Genomic DNA, 20,776 nt, shown 5'->3' with positions numbered 1-20,776 from the left:
CCTGCACTTGGGCCACAGCAACCCCACGCAACGCTACAGGCTTGGGGAAGAGTGGCTGGAAAGCTGCCTGGCAGAGAAGGACCTGGGGGTGTTTGTTGACAGCCGCCTGAATATGAGCCAGCAGTGTGCCCAGGTGGCCAAGAAAGCCAATGGCATCCTGGCTTGTATCAAAAATAGCATAGCCAGCAGGAGTAGGGAAGTGATCGTGCCCCTGTACTCGGCACTGGTGAGGCCGCACCTCGAATACTGTGTTCAGTTTTGGGCCCCCCACTACAAGAGAGACATTGAGGTGCTGGAGCGAGTCCAGAGAACGGCAACGAAGCTGGTGAAGGGTCTGGAGCAGAAGTCTTCTGAGGAGCGGCTGAGGGAGCTGGGATTTTTTAGCCTGGAGAAAAGGAGGCTGAGGGGAGACCTTATCGCTCTCTACAACTACCTGAAAGGAGGTTGTAGAGAGGTGGGGGTCGGTCTCTTCTCCCAGGTAACAAGTGATAGGACAAGAGGAAATGGTCTCAAGTTGCACCAGGGGAGGTTTAGACTGGATATTAGGAAATTTTTCTTCACCAAAAGGTTATCAAGCATTGGAACAGGCTGCCCAGGGAAGTGGTTGAGTCGCCATCCCTGGAGGTATTTAAAGGACATTTGGATGAGGTGCTTAGGGACATGGTGTAGTGGTGGTCTTGGTAGTGTTAGGTTTATGGTTGGACTCGATGATCTTAAAGGTCTTTTCCAACCTATAAAATTCTGTGATTCTGTGATTCTCTCAGTTGGGGTTAGAGAGACCATGGCATAAGTCTAGATATCTCATATTTACAGTGCTGACATTAGATAAGAGGCGTCCCAAGCTGGGAGACAAAGGGTTACATTTTGTCTTTCAGTAGCTTGGACTTAACTTGTATTGAGTGACTTTCACTGAAACATAAAGATTTTCTCAGGTTGTCTCTTGGACAAATTTTTCCCATCTATTAGAGACAGGATGAAATTCAGCCCAGGCAACAATGCTGTCAAGATCCTCCAAACACCACCTAATTATTCTCCTTGGGTGTATTGAAGAGGAACTAAGACCTCAAATAAATCAAGACACATGTTGAAGGAAGATTTACAGCAGGAAAAAGACTTTATAATAATAGAATCTGTCTTCAGATAGACAATATAATTGTATCCTTTGGAAACTTAAGAGAGTTTCTTATTGCTGTATTTAGAATTTGCTCCTAATGGGAAAAAAATACGTATATGCATATGTATTAATGAACTGCATAGTACGAAAACAAAATTAAGTTGAATAACGTTCCATATTATTAGTGTAATTTTTTTGCTAGTTTTGTAAACTATGAAAGAATGATCATCATATGTTCATATAATTTGTTTCTTTACTTCTGTATCTGCTTGATTTTACTGATTTCACATGCAAAGTTATTTTTTTTCTATGGTCCTACCAAGATGTAATTCTTATAACACACCAAGCTTTATGTTTAAACGCCAGTGTTTGGAAATGCTAAATTAAGATTGACTGTACAATAGGAATTCATGCCCCTTGCCCGTAAGCACTTTGACAGCCTTTACCTATGACTACATTTTATCTTTTTTCCAGACATCCTTTGCCTCGTTCAATGAACTGAATGGATAGTAATTCCAATTAGCAAGCAATAACCCATTTTTTTTGGCTTGTTTTGCTGTAATTGTTATTTTTTATTGTTCGGTGTGTGTACCCCATCTGAATGATCAGAAAGTTTGGCAGCAGAAGACTACCAATCAGACTCAAAACTACCATAAGAGACTCATTGTTTAGTGCACAAAGTGTTTAGCTTACCAGTTTTCATTTCCTTGTTCTGTTGTACATCTGTTTTCAGGATAAAGTTATATTTTAAAACACAACCAGTTAAGAATAAAGAGACTGGACGACTGTCTTTCAACTTCATTTCAGGTCTCTTCATAAACCCTTTCAGTTTCTTTTACCTCTTGCTACTGAACAGAAATTTCTTAGCAAATTCCTTGTGAACCCTGTAGGTCTTGAAGAAAATACCACAACTATCTGTTAAAGTTCAGGAGAGAATAAATACAATAATAATGCTACTTGGTGTTCATATTGCAGAAGACATTTGTAAACAACTTCAGAGAACAAACAGTGAGCAATATCATTTGATTTTAGGCCAAAAAAACCCACAATAAGGACTAAAAATGTATAGTAACTGCCCACCTTTCCTTTTAATTTTTTTGTGATAGTGGTCAGAACCCCCCCAAAATTAGTCATACTTAAACATATGCCCTTTTTGTGTCCATGTACAGAATTCCCTGGGAATGGTGATTACAAATCCAACAAACCATTCAAAATACTATCATTAGTCCAAAGAAGACAATAAGAGAAAGATCCCAGTCCAAAGATACTACTTTTGATTTTTGTTTGCCTGTGTATTTATTTACCTTAAATCTTTATTTACATACAGTAGCTCCCTACTTGTTGAGATTGGGACACATAGGCTGAATGAATTCAATATAATGACAAAAGATTAATTTCATGCTGTCTAAATAAAATTTATCAATCCAGCCCTTCTCAGTAAGTGAACAATTTAAAATCTATGCCTGTGGCACACAACTGGCAACCCTGGGCCATGTGTCACAAATACTGCGTCGATGCCAGCTTTGCTTTCAATAATTAATGATGCCTCACAACTTGCCACACTAAAACGAGACTCTTTGTTTATATTTTATCTCCCTCTTCCTCCTTCCAGCTTATTTAGGACATGCTAGAAATATTTAGGACTCCCAAAGGGCTTTATCGGAAACAAGAAACAAATCTACAAGACTCTCAGTGCTGCAGAAGATACAGCAGTTTCACTGATAACACTACAAAACAATATGTAATAACTACCGCATGGTCATTCCTTCAGGCCTCTACGTATGAAGACAGAAAGTAGAAGAGAACTAGTTTAACATACCTTTAGGATTACGTTCCTCCTCTAGAGTAAAAAGACAGGATTAGCTATTAGGAAAAAAGAGAGAAAATTACCATCTTCTAGACCTTGGCAAAAAACCCTGGCATGCACTCTTGCCTTTGTCCTTAGATATTAATGTCTTCACACAAACCACAATTTTGACTTTCCCACCTCTTATCCAGTCTCCCAGCAGCATGCCCCTCAGCTAACGCAACACTGGACCACCAAGGCAGGGTGGCAGTGGAGCCTGTCCTGATCTGACCGTGGTCAGCACCAAATAATGAGCGAATGAAATGAAGGTTTTGCCAAGTGCCAGCCTGATTATTGCAATTGGGACAAGTCATTTTGTCGGGGTCCTCTAAAAAGGACCAAGGAAAAAGTGATGAGCAGCCAGTAGAAAGTGAAGAGACACTATGAAGAGCAAGATAAAGCATCATTGCAGGTCTGTCAGAACCAGCTTTCCAAAGCTATCGATCATGAACTGACGTCAGCAATTCAAGTGATGTGTATAGACGATGGCTGTGGCACTGACTAGTGTCACACATTGAGGACTAATGTAGGAAGTGGCATGTAAAAATATTTGAGGCAAAGGTCACTTCCAATTTTGCACGAAACACTTTATATCACACAGGCAGTGTGATAAAAATGATCAGATGAGAGTTATTTTTACAGAGAATTTAAGCACAGCTACTAATACAAATGAATCCTCACTCTCCCGCCCCATGACTTCCCCTCTCTGATGATATGAAATAATCTGAGCAGAGGTTGATTTGAACCAAGTAAAGAGTATACCCGATTTACTGGGAAGTGTGAAGTGACAGTCAGGTCCTAGTCCTGGGTGGGTGTATAAAAATTGATGTAAAGGTGAGTTTTTCCTTAATATAAACAATATTTTATTGACATTTTGAGATGAGACCTCAGGTCTCTGGTAGACCTGGCTCCACATTAGGCAATCAGACCATTTAAGACGTATTGCTACCAAGGAAGGTACTGATGCGCACTTTGAGACAGGGTTCCCAAAGATGTTGCTGTGGAGGAGCTCAGAAAGCATTTGGATTGTTTTGGATGCCAGACTGCCAAACTGCACTGAGAACCTGTACTTAAGTGGAGATCTGGCTGGAAAATATATTCATAGACTTAATAACTAAAGGAGAAACGCTATGTTCCACAGTGTGCTGGGTTACAGCTTTTTCTACACTTTTGGTTGGGTTTTATGATGCAGAAGTACATGCTCCCTAACTTCCTGATGCAACTTGTTCGTCCTAGTGCTTCCAATCGCTTGTACAACTGAGTCTATGTCTACATTAGCCCCATAGAAACACAGCAGTAGCATCTCCTGATAAGAATGGATCTTGAAGGCAAAACCACTGTTGCTGAGGCATTGCCATCGATGTTACATGCACCTTAGGGGTTTTGCTTCACATTGACTCTAGCCTGGCCCCTTGGACTGAACCCCCTAGCCACTGGCATGTGTTATGCATGCTCTTAGGATATGCCTTTTTTTCATGCTGAGGGATCCTAGGCCTCTAAGACTGCTCCACAACATAACGTAAAATGCTGTGAATGGAGACAACAGGGAGATTCACTTCAAAAGCACGTTCCTTATCTGAACTGAAATACTGATGTGAGTGCACCCTTTGAGGATGTATCTTCAGAGTCCTTCAGATGGTGTGTTTCTGAGGATGTGAGACAAGCAGTCCCTTGTCTTTCTTTCTGTGTGGATATTAAGATTATGACTAAACCTCACATGCAATGTGTAGGACAGGGGGGAAAGACTCCTTATGTCCTCCCCATTTTACATACCTGCTCAGAAAGACTCAGTATTTAGCTGTTAAGACAGTTAGTTGTAGAGACCTAAATAAATATTATCATATAGATACCCGTAATATCCTTTACTTATATAAAGCAGAATATATTATTACTGGGGAGAAGAATAACACTTTCTGTTCCTAGTGCCTTTTCGTTTTTTAACAAAATGATAGAAATAACAGAAAGAGCGTTTTAAGAACATAAACACATTAGCTGACACCTAGCAAGGCAGACAGTATTTTACTTGACACTCGCAGAAAGTAATATGCCAAAGTAGCATGCATCGTGAGGTTGAGTGGGAGGCAGAACAGTATCGTCATAAACCTAAACCTGGGCTCTCACCACAGGATTGTCCTTCTCACAATACAGGACCTATTTCTCTGAGCTTCCACTGTCTTGACACAAATAATAACTGTCCGGAAACTCAGTCTTTCCAACTCATAGCCAAGAGACCTAGAAATATCTGGCAGCCTGTTGCTCCTTGATGAAACAAGGTGCTGTGGGCACTGAGAGAGCTCTTCAGGCACAGTAAGGAAACATGGGCAACAAGAGGCATCACCGGTCTCACCGGTTAGTGATAGTTGCAGGGAAATAAGTTTTCAGTTTCAAGTTCACTTTTCTTCTTTATTCTGTGAGATGGAAATGCATCAGCTAGGTTAGTTTATGAGGAAATCTTTTTATTGCAGCTGCATAATGTTTGCGATCTTTTTTTCCCAAGGCGCTAGAAACCCCTTTCAGCCAAACAGAAAGAAAGAAGAAAAAATGAGTGCTGGCACTCTGAAAGCAAGGACAATGCTTATTTGATCAAGTGGAGTATTTCTATACCTTGAATCAAGTTTTTCCATTGACTTTAATGCAGGTGCAGAAAGCAATGCCTGCCCTGCCACAAAGTATAGAACTTTTTGTTTTGGTATATGAGGGACAATCCCTACAGACTATAACGCTATGATAATTTAGTTCAAAATCCTCTGAAGGTAAAAATGTTAGAGCCAGAATAGTCACCCAATTATCCCAAGTAGAAGGTTTGAATTTTAAACAAGCAAAAAGAAATACAGTACTGTGAAAGAGAGTCTGAACTTTCGTCCCCAGTTCATTGTGACAGAAAATGAATATGGGAAAGGGATGGAAAGTCTAGACTTTACCTTTGAGGGGAAGAAATGAGCTTTGAAGATGGCACACAGACCTGAGTAAAACCGCTGAGTTTGAAAGCTTGCTGTTAATGATTTGTAAGGACCTTTATATACCCTGTGAGCTACCCTTTAGAAAGAGGACTGAAACCAAGCATGGCTGTGTTATTTGTAGATGACCACAGAGAAGTTTGAAAGCAAAGGTGGCGACGCTATGCCCTGTTTCACGGGGAAGTGCAATTAGAGAATGCAGCCAGGCTAAATTCACAGCAGAAGATGCCTGAAAGGTATTTTCACCCAATATGGAGATATGTTTCTTTAATATGGTGGCAAGAAATGTTGACATTTTGCATGGCCATTGCAAGGACTCTGTTTCCAGATTCAGCTCTGTTCAAGGCTGTCTTGGAGGAGAGGAGAGCTCCCAGGCCAGGAAAGCCTGTCTGCAACCTGCCCGTCCTTCTCCATCTCTGTTAAAAGACCTGCAGAGCACAGTCCGCTGACTGTAAGGAGTGGGCTGCAAACACAAAGCCAGAGGTGAACAGAACAAATGAGCAGCTTAAAATGCTATAGGTAAATTAAGGTGAAATAGAGAGGTCTTAACATTTTTTTGAGTGAATACAATGTGATGAAATGATGCAATAAAGTAATTCAATTACAACCTACTGTAAGACACTGAAGTTAATGATGGGTAGAGCGATAGGATTTTAGGAGGAAGCTACTTTAATTTATAGTAGAGATGGCAAATTTCAGACCTGACCTGATTTTTGAATACCCATGAAGATCTCATGTATTAACTGTTAGGAAAAGAAAAAAAAATTAGCTATGACTACTTTCTCCCTGGAAAAGAAAATGTTCCTTTCTCATTTTCATATTAAGTCACTAATACCGACGTATTTAGGTAAATATAAAGACTATTTGTTAGGTTTTTGCAGCTTTTAAGGCATATTTCTTTAAGCTATCCAGGGAAGATAATAATTTCTCAGGGGTCCATTTTCTTTATGGTTACATCCAACATTGGAATATGCAACAAGAAATCTGAGGAAGCCCTGCAACTTGGCTATAACTTTCACATCTGACTACTGAACAGTGTTTTTGCCTTGTATAAGCAAAAATTACTTTGGAAAGAAGTCCTGCAATTTATGCAGCAAGTAGTGGACTTGGAACTGTCTCTGTTTTTATCAGAACTCACTTCAAAATCTGAAACCGAATGTAAAATAATAAAAAATAAATATGCATTTGGCAAAAAGAGTGATGGGCTCCAGGGAGAAAATGGTGTATTTTCTACATATTGATCAATTTTATGATGTCTATTGCATATTTTAACAGCATAAGTGTCACTGGTGTATTTATTAGTAGGAAAACATTTCAGTAGAGCTGGCAAACAAGCAGCCTCCTCTAGCGTATCTGAATTCAAGCACCAGTAACTCAAAAGTATTTATGAGCATCTTACTCTTTTTTTTTTTGTATGTATAGGGTCCAGAACATTCCAGAAGCTGATGTCCATGTTTGTCTTTTTAAGAAGCTTGAGTTAAATCTCTTCACCATCCAGACTAAATACCAAGGTGCAGAAGTGCTACGTACAGTTTGTTATGTGATAGTCAAGAGGTTAAGAGAGTTATCATTATCAGTGGCACATCCTTTTGAATTAAGCCATCTGGGCTGCTCTGTACTAAATTGGGAAGAAAATAAAGCTAGTTTGGTCAAGGAAGTTTTAATATTTCCTGTTTTAATAAGAGAAGAAAGGGTGGTTGGAATCAGATTTCACCTCATTCTTCTAAACGGAAATAAGAAAATAGTTCACATTCTCCACTAATGCATGGGCAAAGAGTTATTTATTCATTAAACACAAGTCAGATTCTATCAGCCTAAAGTATTCAATCAAAAATATTGGTGGATTACATTAAGAAACTTCTTAGGTCTTATTATTGTGTGAGATATCAACATCTTTTATGACTGTAACAACTTTGCACATGAGTAATCAGTTTACAGCCAGTGCTGTTTCCCAATTATAGCAGCTCTGAGTAACTTATTAGTCTTTTCCCTGGACTATCCATTATCACCATTCTATCCCACTTTAATGAAGCTCAGGACTCCCTGAAAGAGCTCCTTTCAACTTTCTTCAAATAATCTTCAAAGAATATTTTTATCTGGACGGAGGAAGGTCACATTGCTTTACAAACTGGCTCATTAAGTTGGTATCTGGACAGGGTGGTGGGTGAGAGGGCTACTGAGGTGAGTATAAATTTAACCAGTTTAGCTCTTGCTCTGCACTCATGCACTTTCTCATCTCTAATTTAATCCAAGTCTGAATCTGCCCTCAATGTCATCTATGGATAACAGGTGACGTTAGCTCACAGGCATCCGTCTCCCCCATGAGACCACTTTGTTTCTATGGCTGCGCTGCTGGCCCCGCTGAGGCAAAATTAAACCTTCTTCGAGGGTGCACAGCTGCGATGCTTCTGCGGTCTAGAAGCAGCTCATCAGGATGCAGGTTGTCATAGGCGCCTGCTATGCCTCCAAATCGCTGCTGGTTGTTCAGCCCTCTATGAGACAGACTGGACAAAAATCACAAAACACAGTGAGTGGGTCTGACTCAAAACCGCTGGCGCCAGTCAACATGTCTTCAGTGGGTTCACTCGGTACCGGGTTGCATCCTAAGAGCCCAGTACTGTGAAGGATGTGGCCATGAAACTGACTGTCTGCGTTTAAACTGTGCTGCTGAAATAAGATGGACTATTCACAGGCTCAGGGGTACATGTTTCTTTAGATAACTTGCTGGAAAGTGTCACAAGGAAATGTGTGGAAGTGCACACACGCATGCTCATTAGAAGGAAATCTTCCATATGGAATTCCATATGTGTACCTATCTATGTAATATATCTGAGTTTATAAACTACAGTATCTGCAGAATGGGAAAGATGATAATTTACCTCCTGCCATCGTATTTTTTTCTCCCACTCCAGGCCAAACAACTAGAAATGACTGTATTTATTATTTTAGGGAGCATGGAAATGGACCATTCCCTTATTGAGAATGGTCATCAGAGTCGCAAACACTACTGAGAAACTAGCAAAGATCCTTCTGTACTCTACGTAGGCCAAAATGTGTGTGTGATTGTGTTTCGTGTTTTTACTGAAGCAGACACAAACCCCAAACCGCTGAGTGACCCACGTACCTGCCCAAGTACTTGGCACTTGGAAATATTGGACATAATTTCCTCCAGTATAATGTTATTAATTTTTCTGGTAGTGTAACATCAGCAGAATCCAAATGTCAGCCCAGACCTGGAACCTGTGAGCTGTCACTGCATTATATCGGTTTAGCTACTGCCTCTTGGGGCTTTCAGTTTACCAGCTGTCCCCATAGGCTCCAATGGGAAGTAACAATGACAAGAAATTTATGGCAAAATGAAAAGGTACCAAATGATAAATGTATTAGATTTTGGGTTTACTGTTTCAGGGGTTAAGCTGAGGTTACAAATATTGTATATATGCCTTTTTATGTGTAGTCTTTTTACTGTGCTGTCAGAAACGTGCAGAAAATTCAAACATATCTAAGCAAATGAAAAATATTTCTGCCAATTCTCAGTGCAACTGAACCTTTTCAGCTTCATTTAACTTCTTCTACAAACCAAAAGCAATTTTCAGAGGAGATAAATTATTTTCACTGTGGGAATGCCAAAGTTTCTCAGATAAAATGGGCAACTTTTGCTGGAGACAAGTGTGTAAAAAAATATGCTGTTTATTCTACAACAAAAATTATCAATTTAAAAGCCTTTGCACTGATTAAAATGGCAAATATTTTATATATGTATGAGAAAAAAATTGTGAAAGATCTGTTTGTTGCAGTGCTGATAAAATAATGTGACAGTTTCTAGAGACATTTCCTGAGTGTTGAAGGTATATAAAAGATAAAGTAGGTATATGGCAAAACTATCTCTTCACTTACACACCATCAGTAGAGGAAAGGAAGACTGAATAGTGTCATTCCCCAAATGGACTCTTTACCTGAAGCTTTTCAGCAAGCAAGGGCAGATGCTTCACAGACAGTGAGATGGGTGCACGCTGTGTCCAGCACATCAGAACCAGCGTGAAAGGACATGTACTTTGTACATTATTTTGACCTAGAATTAGTGAGGAGGGAGGACAGAAGTACAGAAGTTCCCATGCCACTTGAAAACTGCAAGACTAAATGCTGCTCTTTATTTAAATCAGGTTACAGATGCACAGTCTAGCCCATAAAATTTTATATTTAAAAAAAATTAAAACCATAAATTCAACCTTTATGTTGTCATTTTTTATTAAAAATTCTTTCTTTGGTCCCAGTAAACACACCAGTTAACTAGTTACTTTAAATGTAATAGATATTCTTTGTGTTTCTATGTGTGTAAAAATCTAATCTATGCATTTAATTTTGCTATGTCATTTGCTGCAGTACTAATTAGACTGTACTATAGTAGTACAGATTGACCTCTTTCTGAAAAAAAATACTTTTAAGTTATTTTTCAGTCTCAGAAGCAGAGAAATCTCTTTAGTACAAAAGCTTAAAACATCTTTGATACCTACATATATGTCCTGGAACAGAAGCATAGCTGCTAAAAGTAATGTCATTGACATAACTTTCCACATTAAAGCAAAAGTAGATCCTAACTGATTTTTTTTTATTGGACAATTATGTGACCTCAGACTTCAAAGGATAGTGATTACAACAGTGAAGAGTGATACAGCTTTTGTTTGATGATAAACACAGAGATTTATAATTTCCTTTTAAACGTTATATGCACCACACTCATTCAATAAGTTGCTCAGTAAGGAAAAAGCCGTTTGCCTTTTCCTAATAAAATATGGTCACAGAGAAAGGACTATGAATTCCAGAAAATAAGGCAAACAGTACTTTGAACTCTGGATCATTTCCTTAGTGCAGTTTTCTTAAAAAGATTGTGATTTCTCATTTCCGCTGGCATAACCACAGTTTCTTAGCTCATACCCAGATCAGATCAAATCCTTTCAAAATTAGCCTAACAGAGCTATTATTATTCTATGGAAGACAAATGTGATCCTCATAGAATGTTACAGGAGTTATTATTATTAATAGTCATGTCCCGCAATACACTCCAGGAGTCCCAAGAATTATCGGATCCTATTGTATGCTCTAATATGGAGACATAGTCATCCCATGTTTTCTCCTCCCACACATACTCAGCTAAAGCAGCTCTCATACACAAAAGACACAAAGTGTTTTATTTTGCTAAGGTCATTTACCAAGTGCAAAGTCCTGCACCTGGGATGACATAACCAAAGAGCGCAGTACAGGCTCAGATCTGTGTGGCTGGGGAGCAGCCTTGCTGAAGGGACCTGGGGGTCCTGGTGGACAACAAGCTGAACATGAGTCAGCAGAGCACCGCTGCAGCAACGAAGGCAAATCAGGTCCTGGGCTGCATCAGCAGGGTCGTTACTAGCAGAGATGGAGATGTGATCATCCCTCTCTACTCAGCGCTTGTCAAGCTGCACCTGGAGTGCTGTGTTCAGTTCTAGTCCCCACAATTCAGGAAAGACACAGACAGACTGGAGACAGTCCAAAGGAGGGGCACAAAGATGATCAAAGGGCTGGAGAACCTGCCCCATGATGACAGACTGAAGGAGTTAGGTCTTTTGTCCCTGAAGAAGAGAAGGCTCAGGAGGACCTCATTCCGGTACTTAAAGTATTCCAGTGCTTAAAGGGCAGCTACAAAGAGGACAGAGGTTCTCTCTCCACAGGGAACCACACGGAGAAGACAATGGGCAACAGGTGCACGTTGCACTGAGAAAGGCTTCATCTTGGTGTAAGAAAGATTTTTTTTGCAGTGAGAACAATCAGCCTCTGGAAAAACCTCCCCAGGGATGTGGTAGAGTCCCCATCACTGAAGGTTTTAAGATGGAGTTGGACAGGGTGCTAGATAATCTCATCTAGGCTCCCTTTCCCATGAAAGATTGGACCAGATGATCTTCTGAGGTCCCTTTCAACCTGGGCTGTTCTATGATTCTGTAAGACATTTCTTCCCTGAAGGTCGAGGAGTAACTACAGTGCACCATAAGATGTTGAATCAGAATCACAGGAAGATTTGAGTTGGAAGGCACCAACATGTTGTCTGGGCCAACCTTGTACTGAAGGCAGGGCCAACATCAGCTTTCTCAGGACCTTTTCCAGTTAAGGTTTGAAAATCTCAAAAAAAAGCAAATTTCATGCCTCACCATGTTCAGCTTGACCACTTCATGATTTTTTTTTCCTTATGTCTAGTAGGGATTTCTTTTGCTGCAGCTTGTGACCATTGCCTCATTCTTCCCATGTGCATCTCTGAGAAGACCCTGGCTTTGTCTTCTCTACAACTCCTTTCTAGGTACTCAAAGGCAGTAATTAGATATTCCCTGAACCTATTTTCTTCAGGATGAACAAACCCAGCCCTCTCAGCTTCTCTTTGTAAGATATATGTTCTATGTCCCTAAACATCCTGGTGGGCGTCTGCCGGACTGTCTCTCGTTTGTTGATATTCCTCTTGCACTGGGGAGGGGAGATCAAAACCAGGATGCAATGCTGAATATACAGCTTCACCACAGTGCCAGGCAAAAGGCAATAATCACTTCCCTCAAACTGCTGCTTATGCTCCTGCCAATGCAGCCCAATGTGCTTTTAGCTTTCCTTGCAGGAGCACGCTGCTGGCTTGTGTTCAGTAGCACAAATAGGTTTGACCTTACTGGCTTGCATATCGGGGAAAGCATAGTGCAGCTGTAGTCATAATCATATTTGGGACCTGCTAGCAGGGCCTAAACAACCTGATTTAGAGCTAGCTTAGCTCTTTTTTCAAAAGTAGAAGTCACACAGCATACGTTTACCCCAAGTCTCAGCTATCACAGCAAACGGCGGCAACACACTGGCTTGAAGACAACATCACTTCATTGGTAAAAATGCATGGAGAAAGGCAGCACAAGTGATCCGGATGATGCACAGCCACTTGGGAAAAAGGCATGCTACGTGGTACGCGACACTGAGAGTGCTGAGAGCTGCTGATGGGGAACACTGCACAAAGGCAGACAAACCCTGTGTCCTGCTTTGACAAGCTCATCCAATCCACCTCCTTGCCCCAAGGCAGGCTCAGCTGTCGCTGACTCCATCACTCCCAGCTAATGTTTATCTCACCTGCAGTTATAAACCTCCCATCTCGCAGGTTCTCCAGGCAGCTATGTCTTTTCTGCACTACCCTTATGGTTAGAAACAAATTCCTAATATCTGACCTGATATAGAGCTATCATTTTGGGCTTCCAGAAAAAGATATCTGTTAAGATAACAGATATCTGTGTGATGTGATTTAGGAGCAGCTGGCCCTGCCTTGGACCACCTTCCACAGACTGAACGACATCTTGGGGGCCTTTCCAGCCCCACGTGCTGTGCTTTCTCTGGTTATTGTGCTGCTTTCAGGAAAATTATTTGACAGCTAAAAAGTTGTCTTTCTGCATGAGGGAGTACTAAAAGATGACAGTGAGGCAAATGCCATATTGATGCAACAAAGGTTAAAACATGTTATAACAGTGACCTTCTTAGGATGTGATTTTATATCCCCCTAGATACTACAGCAGCTCAAGTGTGGATGACCTGCTCTTTTTAAAAACAAATAATAGTTTGCACTTATATATCAATTTGTACATAGAAAATAAATAATTCTAGCAAGCCAACATTTATTTTTTTAATCTAAAAACGACTCTACTGTTAACCCAGAAAGAGTGCATTAATCATATAAACATTTTGGAGGAAGGAATGTAGCGTGTCCCTAGTCTAACACAGAAAATTTCATTTCAGAAAAAGTATTTTTGGAGCCTTATTGTCATCTCTGAACAAAGTTCAGTGAATTGGATTCACCTTGGCATAAAGTTCTTCTACATCATATGGGCTGCAATTATTGCTGTTGTGCTAATGGAAAAGGTATACTACTTCAAAGAGATTAGCAGAAGAACACCAGGTTGCTTAAATTATACCTTTTTCAAGGTTTTGAGAGGCAGAATTGCTCTAGGCTTTTTACATATATGGTCGATCTCTCATACCCTGAATCCATCTGGAACTTCCTGGGCATGACTGAACCCCTTTGTATTCTGCACTAATTTGGTTTCTGTTAGCTCAGACATATTCTAAAATTTGACAGAATATGGCACAACAGAGAAAATGAAGATGACAGTAATTCAAGGCCACAATTAGATAACACTTATGGGCTGATATAATTGGCAAAATTTATTAAAATTACCCATGTTTATCAAGCAACATTTCAAACAAAATGTAAAAAACATGTAAAGATATACTATGCATATATTTATTATTTTTCTTTTGATTTATTATTTTTTCCACATAGAACTTATTACAAAAACTGGTCAAAATATAGACTATGCCCATAAATTTATTATACTTGATAAATAGTTAATAATGAGACTACCTTTAATTATTGATGAAGAAGAGACAGGTATTAAAATACTAACATCAGCTCTTGAGCAATTGAAGTTCTATAAGCATGCAGCGGTTACTGTCGGCGACTAAAAAAGTTAGTTATGAGTTAAATTCTCATCGAGTTTTGAACTAAACTCAGACAAACTCATAGATTCACTCATCCAAGAGGATTTTGAATCGAACACTATATTCCTCTTGATTCCTATTAGAAGCTTAAAATGTTTATTTTCCCTCACAAAATCAATGTTACATACACAATAACATCCGTGTTTGGTTTCTCAAACTTGGAACGGATGGTATAACAGACTGCAGAAACAGATACTTGTATTTTGCAAAAGTTATTTCATTATATCCCGGCCGTCTAAGAGGTGAAGATGGTGAATGACCTGTGAGTTTGAATGCCACCGTCTCTTCTGTGTTTTGGTTGCCATGTGCCATCAGGCAGACAGGCAGCCCTGGACGGACAGAGACACCAAAGAGCTGCAAGTGAGACTGCTGAACCTGAATGAGATGTGCAAAATACTTTGAGGATCTGAGATTTAGGGCTTTATCCAGAGCTCAGTGCCAAGTTAGCAGAATACTAATATTTGCTTTGTCCTCACCCTTTGCTTCCTTCAATTGCTGAAATAACCGAAGCCTTGTGAATAGAAACTGGCTTTAGGGGTAAGCTTCTTCTCATCTATATTTATGTTTATTTAGAAGGCAACCATCCTTATGTAGGAAGCCACTGCAGTTTTAGGTGGCAATTCACCTGCCCTGTGGTGCATAGTTTGGGTTGAGGTTGTTGTGCACTGGCTGGGCCACCTTCCCTTTGCTGATCCCAGCAGGGCACCTAGATGACTATACTATAAATGCCAAAAATCCCACTGAGCACCTCTACCAGGACTGCCTGGATGTACAGCAGCCAACTGGAGCCATTACCCTGGTCAGGAATATGAGAGAGGTCAAAAGGCCTTCAATTAAAACAAAATGTCACATCTTGTATGATGTGGGTCTACTGGTATCTGTTGCTTCAAATGTATTTCCAAATGATGCTGCAGTGCTGCAGTGAACATGGAGATGGAGGCACCGGCACAGTACTTTCTTGATCACAGCTCCCATTTCACAGTCTTAATTGCTACTTATGAGGCCCTTGGTAGCTCAGTCCTCATTGAAAGCCTTAGCAAGATAATGGTTGGTACAATTTAAATTAATTAAGCAACATTAAATATTCATAACCAAAATTTTTAATATTGTAGTCTTAAAACAGGGAATGTACTAACAGATTTTTTTTAACTGCTAATAAGAATTCAGTGCAGGATGCAAGACCTTAGTAGTGACTCTCTTGCTCAGCTACCAGACTGTTCATATTGCAGTCTGTCACAGCAGATTGCCAGTGCCAACCAGAGACTGAAAGTTTTACTTGATTTATAGATTTCTTCCAGGTAGCAAAAAAGACACTGTACATTCTGTGCTTTGGCATGCAGATAGTGCATAAAGTAGGAGAATCACAAGACAAGACTTGAAACATATAATTTTTGCAAGCCTCTGTTTCTTCCTCTGTTTAACAATTGCCTAACAAGAAGCTGTTATTTCAGAACTGGTATATGACATACTAATAACAAGTTGACAAGTAACAAACTAATTTTCTGTCACGTAAATACAATACCTAATGCAAAAACAGATTTTTCTAAAACAAGTAACTTTGAGGGCTATATGATTGAGTAACTAACTACTTAATTCTGAGGGCACAGGTTCTATTGGGAATTATAATAGTTTGCATTCAAATTATCTTTAATCAGATAGTCTCGATGCTCTTTACGAATAGTAAGTAAACTGTAAATACCTTATCAAGACAGTTAAATGATAATTAGATCCCTTTAAACAATATATAAACTAAAGGCCTGGGAAGGTTAACCTAATTTCCTGTTTAGGCTCAAGGGCAAAAGTTGAGACAATAGAGGAAGGGCTGATCAGATAGGGACTTGAAAGAAACATACTAAATACTTTGAAATTTAAGATAGCTTAGGTGAAGACTGGATCCAAACTCCACCTACTCTGGTAAGAACAGAAATTTGTAACAGCTTCTCATGATACAGCTTTGCTTTTCTGCTTTTGCTGAAGCCTCATTTTACTTGAACACTATCAGTGATCCTTTCTTTAGCTTTTCTTCATCAAAATCTGTAGCCTACTATTGCTTTTCACTGACCGGGCCAGTAAAATACTGGATACATACCTGTGGTTTGCTTAAGGATTTTTGCAGGTGCACCCAATCTGATGTAAGGCATTCTAGGTTATTTGAGCCTCGCTTAAAATGAAGAGTGACATAATATTTTGAAAAAAACCCCATACATTACATTGGAAGGAGGCAGAAGAACATGTAACCAATGGATAGAAGAAGCAGCAAAATAAGTGGCTGGAGGAAGCACAGAAAACCAGGCATTTTGGAAAAGGGAAGAACTTCAAACTGCAGAGAGGTGAAATGAGGAGAATCAAATAATACCGAGAAACAAAGGAGACAAGAGAAGGGAATTGAGAATGATGCTAAACCAGAAAAAAAAGGCTAAAAAGAACTTTTCTTCCCCTAAATAAATAATGATTTAGAAATGCAGGGGCAGGAGCGAAATGGTAAAGACATAAAGGAAAATGGAACAAAGCAAAAAACGAATGGGAAAGAGAATGGAAGCAGAAGAACAAAAAGGGAATGAGATACAGATTGAATAGAAAGAGGAGGGAGAAAAAGCAATGGCAAAAAGCCCACATTTTGTGTTTAGATAGTGATACATATTTTTAGTACAAGTTTAATCTTTTGTGGCAGCCATAATTATGCAAAATAGCAATCTGCATCCTAAATATCTAGTAAAAGCAGAAGTACTGGTTTACAGTCTTTCAGAGAACACATACCGTGTGTCATAAATTATGACATTTTTCAGCATGATAGCTGTCATCATCAGTCTGTTCAGAAATTCAGTGATTAAGATTTAGCTAAAGCCTGTGTAATTTTTATAGCATTTATATGGCATTGCTCTTGTTCAGACATGGTGATTTTCAAATGAATGGTTGACACTTCATGATATCCTGAAATCGATAAGGTGAAATATCAGCCAGGAGGACCAGAGGCGTAGAAAAAGAATTGGTTTGCTCTGTAGTGGATTGCAATCATTGCTACGTCTGCTCAAATAACGCTTTATGTATCACGCCATCGCTCTTAGCAGGAGACTAAGGTGTAAATGAAACTGGCATCCTAAAAGGCTTTGAAGTCTTAAACAGTAGGATTAAAACCAGCTGCAGTTGTTGGGTGAGAAGCTTGACTAAGAGTAAGCTGTAGATTCTCTACTGCTGCCACAGTATCTTTCCTCTAACATTTGTTGGTTTATTTGTTGTTACACTAAGGAACCGTCCCAGGCTTCTCATTGGACATTACTTAAAACCATTGGACTAGTAACTCCAGAAGAAATAAAACAACACTTTACTGCCCTGAAGTGCTTAACTCCATGACACCTGCTGGGAATGAAACTGGCTGGGATATTTCCCTCAATACCAGAAGTGAAAAGGTCTTGAAAGTTGTAGTAGCTCTTTACAGCTAGCAGACTCAATTTTAAGCAGGAAGAATCCCCGAGCCCAACCCATCCCCAAAAGCTGGATTAGAAACGAGCTGCATGGAATATAAGATTTGTATCTTAGCTATAAGAACTGAGTGAAACCAAAGGAATAGCATAGGAAACTAGAATCTCTTTCTTAGAAAGGGGATCTTGATTCTAGTATTGTGTTGATTGTTATAATCATAAGTTGGCTTGATCAAATAATTTTTAGTATGTGGATGATTCAACATCCAGATGTAGAACAAATCTTTTGTGCCAAAAATTAACCAATAGTCAATAATGACATCAAAACATGTATGTTTTCTGTAAAGTAGGATTTAGATAAACATCTTCTAAAATTCAGCTAATATTATATTTAACCAAATTGCGCTGACATTCTTTCTCAAGAAGAATAAATACCATGGTAATCTATTTAGAAAGCATCCATTCCTTTTTAATTCTCTGCAGATGAATATAAAAAATCTTGATTTGTTGAGATGTACTAGACATATCCCAAATATTTAAGTAAAAGGGCTTCATTCATGATTGGTTAAGTTGGGCACATGAGTATTGCTAAAATGGTAACACTATAGATTTTTTGTCTGCACTAAGCTTCCCAATTCTCTCTTCAAACATTTGAATAGTGCGATTAGCATCTTCATTTGGCAAGGGAAAATGTTAAAATTCAGATGGAACTCATCTAATTTTAAGCATTATGGAAATTAATATGCAGCTTCATATAGAATGGAGTTAATCAAGCTCTTATTATTGTGATATCTGCATATATTTAATTATAGCTAGTTACACTGCACATTTCTCAGAGAAGTCATAAGGGTATGCAGAGCGTGGCCATTGTCATTAATTGAAGACCTTTTGTCTGAACGTTGTAAGGTCCTTTTTGTACATGACTCTAAAATCCGGAATCAATTTGCAGCTCAAATAAAAATTCCTTCAAAAAAATTAAAAGTATCCAGCACTTGCAAATAAAATTATTCCTTATATTGATAATTAATTTTGTAGCTTTTTTTTTAGCCTACTATCAAACTGCTTTCTTATTGTTGCTACCTTATTATCAGGTTGTTTGTACCAAGTTTGGATACATTTGCTGTTGTGTTTTGGGTTTTTTTTCCATATGGTAGGCCTGACAGCTGTTGTTTTGTGGCAAGTTTACTCTTAAAAATACCATTAGCAGTGTGCTGTGCCTCTGCTGCAGATTCAGTGATATGGAAATGAAGGAAAGGTGCTACTCAAAACAAACAGAAAGCTGATATAATTGCTTGCTCTGCAGCTTCCACTGAAAAATGAAAAAGGTGTTTGCAATCCGGTGGCCGGTTATGGTCTATGTCCTGCAGCAAATCCAGAGCCTCAGGACAATTGGCCAGGTCTTGCTCTCAGGGGAGCAAAGAGCTGGGCTTCCCTTCGGTTCAACCAGAGGTTTGGGATTGGTACCTGTTTTTTTCCTAAGAGGCTAACATGTTAAAGAGGAAAATGGCATGTTGTGAAAGGTTACAGTTAGTTCTGTCACACTCATAAATACTAAAAACCAGTGGTTTAAATAAGAATTTTGTCCTCACTGGTTTTTATAATCTTCTTTTTCTCTTTGTTTTTGGGGAAAAAAAGGCATAATAACAGAGGTCCAACAGCTCATACTTAAAGACAAAAAAAAGAAAACTGTATTGTCAGCCTGTGAAAGAGAATGAGTGAGTATGCTTTTCACATACTCCCTTAGAAGAAAAACATAGGGAAGCAGAGGGATTCAGGTCATAAAAACAATTTTGAACCTCTGCCTTGAGGCAGGGCTGTTGGCAGGGAACAGAAGCAGAGGCATGCCTTTCCAGCTCTTAGACTAACTCCCATGTCCCTTTGATGACCCAGTAGAAGATTAAGTTAAACATGGACGGTCTCATGACTTCAGAAGAGTTTCTGGTGTTGTTTCAAGGAGAGCTCTAGAAAATAAAAATGTCTGCTCCACTGAGGAATATATATATTCTTCTTCATCTATGCCACATAAATCTGTAATTAAAGATGTCAAAAAGTACATAATGTAAAGCCTGCATCACTGTTGGTGTTGAAACTGCTGAACTGTTGAAAAAATAAAACCCCCAAATTTAAAATTCATCTGTCATATTGATGAACTGCATTAATTTATGGGCATACAGATCTCAAGAAACAGCAACAGAATCAGAGAAGAACAAAACAAAACAGTAATTATATAGGACCTCAGAGTATATTGAGAATTATCCACCATAGACCTAAGGTTTATTTATTTAATAAATTGCTGCATTTTACCTAATATTTCAACTCCTGGATGTCAGATGCTTCATAGAGGCATAAGGAATAATTTCTTAAGGTACAGTGAGCCAGTGAAACTCTGTGAATAAAGACCTGTGTATCTGCTATACACATTACACAGAACTCAGCAGCATTGCAGATGTAGTAATATTTATGGACAGATTAGAATGGAACTGTAATAATATTGTATGTATATATCTATCTTTTAATGTGTGTTATAATTTCTTTTTGCTTTGCTATCCAACAGTTGTTAGGAAGCACATCTGCATTAATTAGTATATAATATATACTAATATATACTATATTCTGTGTAGATACTAATTTTGGATTTAGAGAGACTGGAAACCAATTTCAAATGCTTTAGTATTCCCTACCTGACATTTTGAAGTTGAATATTTAGCTGAATATTTCTGGAGAAGGATTTGTTTTTATTATATTCACTTAATCATAAATAAATTTGGTGTCCTTTCTGGAGAAAAATGTTCTATTGTTTAATCATAAGTTATTTCTGAGGGATTTTCAAAGAAATATTACTGTAGCTGAGAACTTCCTTTTTTGACCTTCCTGAGGCACATACATTCCCTACACGTTT

This window comes from Mycteria americana, chromosome 2, assembly GCF_035582795.1.
Source record: "Mycteria americana isolate JAX WOST 10 ecotype Jacksonville Zoo and Gardens chromosome 2, USCA_MyAme_1.0, whole genome shotgun sequence".
Lineage (NCBI taxonomy): Eukaryota > Metazoa > Chordata > Aves > Ciconiiformes > Ciconiidae > Mycteria > Mycteria americana.
The sequence above is the reverse complement of the archived record's forward strand: the minus strand, read 5'-3'. Positions refer to the sequence as shown.